The 2,481-nt window shown below is 38.0% G+C and overlaps 1 non-coding gene across 1 annotated transcript; it reads left to right on the forward strand.

Moving 5' to 3' along the window:
- Positions 1–1,886: 1,886 nt before the first annotated feature.
- Positions 1,887–1,959, forward strand: Trnak-uuu. Its single transcript has one exon. It is a non-coding gene; the product is annotated as a tRNA-Lys (tRNA).
- The last annotated feature ends 522 nt before the right edge of the window (positions 1,960–2,481 follow it).

Below are 2,481 nucleotides of genomic sequence, written 5' to 3' on the forward strand. Positions count from 1 at the left end.
CGCTCCAGGGTTCGCGTCCTTGCTCGGGCGTAGAGTCTTTTAGCCTTTTCAAGGATTAATGCACCGAGGGCCTATGATTGGTTCAGAGCTAGATAATGGCCGGTTAGTTCTACTCTTTCGCGAGGTTTGTGCATGACGACCTCACCGGTGCTTTCCGGTAAAGGACACACTGTAGCGATATATGGAGTATAAGTTTAGGTTTTGCTTTCTTTTTTGTGCAATTTACAAGTTCTCATTGCTCATTTTTATTTATAGTGATTAAAGCAAGTAGTTTGTGAATTTTCAAATTTCTAGGTATCTTGGAATAAAATAGACTAGATCTAGCTATAGAGTCATAAAAAGATGAAGCAGGGGAAGCCAAACGCCTCTTCGGCGAAAACTAATAATGATTTGCGTAAATCTGTTTTTAAACCAGTAAGCACACGTAAGCATTCTTTCATAAAACAAAACAAAATATTTGTGTGAAAGATCCTGTTACGACTGTTTGGAAAGCCATTTAGCGTAGGAATCAAGGCATTTACCAAAGCGAGAATGAGAAGGGCTTCAAGACATCTGGCAAAACGGTTCTTTACAAAAACAAACAAACAAAAAACGTGCAGGTGTTTTGCAAAGAAAGCTCCTTTGTAGAACATTTATGACAGGTATTCTTGCGATGGAGAAAACATGGGCACCTGTACGAACACTTTATATAGGAATAAATACAAGCATAATGTCGAACGGAAATGGTGTTGAGTTTGTCGAGAAATTTGAAGCTTGTTTGTCTCATCATAAAAATTGAACTATCGATCGTTGAAAGATCGCCATCCTCCCAAATGTAACGATAGCGGTTGAGATGGCATTTCGAAGTTTAAAGATTAAATAAGATATGCATCAAAAGTTACATGTCAACTTGGAAATCTTCAAGTTAAAATAAGGCCGTCGTTTTTATTTCATTTTTTTTTTTTGCAACGGACGTTATTTGTTTTAAACATCAGGATGCTTCGCTAGCAGCACATTTTTATTAAAAAAATATCGAACAAAAATTACTCCTATGTTTTGGAATAAATGAAGTTGAGCTCTCGAAATTTCATACCTTATCCCAGTCAGTAGTAGTACATATTCCGAGAGAGGCAAAATGTTTGGCCTAGCGTAGTTTACTTGTGCGGTGAGGAAAATGCGGTTCACTTCACCATTAAATACACCCTTGTCGATGTCAGTCAGAATGCACAAAGGGCCGGAATTTCTAAAATTGTTAGTTTCTAAAATTGGAATCTTGAATGTACTGCTGTCGCTTGTATTACCTAGAACTCCCAATGGATGACGATTATTGGAAACTTTGCCCCTCCAGTATTTCTTTTTAAACCCAAACCCAAGTAGATCTTGTTACGTTTTAGCTCCAGTGGCGCAAAAACTGTCAAGATATAGTATGCATATGTGGACACTCCCCTTCAGTCCGCGACTAACCCTAACCCATGAACCGCGAACAAAAATAGTGCACCCTATTTTTCGGATTACATTCTGCATCCGATGCACGGTCCGCCATTGGTGCTTACTTTGCACGTAGAATTCTCAGTCACGTTTCGTGAATAATAATTTGACGTGCAAAATAAAGCAGGCCTTAAAAACATGCCGGCTTTATTAGCTCAGGCAACAGCTTCATACCCAAATCATAATTAACATGACCCGTCGTCCACAAGTTCCACGACGTCTGACGGTAATTAAACTTTTTGAAAAACAATTGTAAAAAAAAAACACAAAAAAAAGCCTCTTAAGCGTGTATAGTACGCGGACAACGGTCGAAAAATTCGGCAACTGAAGACGGCAACGAAACATCTGCTAGACATACACGTACACAAAGAGCCATAAATCATAATGTGTATATTCTTTCTCGTTGCAACGAGAGTCCCGCCCGGATAGCTCAGTCGGTAGAGCGTTAGGCTTTTAACCTAACGGTCCAGGGTTCGAGTCCCTGTTCGGGCGATTATTTTTATACTTTTGCAACAGTTATTTTGAAAATAAAAATTATGCAATTCAGAATGAAATTTAATGATTGAAATCACAGAATGCTGGATCAGACTGATGTAGGCCTTTTCTTTGTGACTTGTACATAATGACCTGTTATATATATATTTTTTTCCTTTGTGACCACATAGTAGTTATGACAGCAAGGAATTGTTTCCTTCCTATTATGTGTTCCTTGGGGCAGTATTATCTATTGTTGAAGGCCTTTTGCTTAAAAGAACAAAGTAAGGAAAAAAAAACGATTTCAGTTATTTTTGCAATTCGAAGAGTGTGTTTTTTATGCGCATTTACCATTGCCCCATTTTTCCTAGAAAGTTATATTTCGGGTTGAAAAGCACTTTTTTTAGAAAGCAAGTAGCGGGTGACCACGCCCAGTTTTAGGGTACGCTCCCTGTTTATTGGTAAATTTTTCAACAAAAAAAATTCACACCAGATTTAATCTTAAGTCCGGAATGAGCTACATCTTAAAAATGATCTTGC

The sequence above is a fragment of the Ixodes scapularis genome, unplaced genomic scaffold (genome assembly GCF_016920785.2).
Source record: "Ixodes scapularis isolate PalLabHiFi unplaced genomic scaffold, ASM1692078v2 PGA_scaffold0__279_contigs__length_252992795, whole genome shotgun sequence".
NCBI lineage: Eukaryota > Metazoa > Arthropoda > Arachnida > Ixodida > Ixodidae > Ixodes > Ixodes scapularis.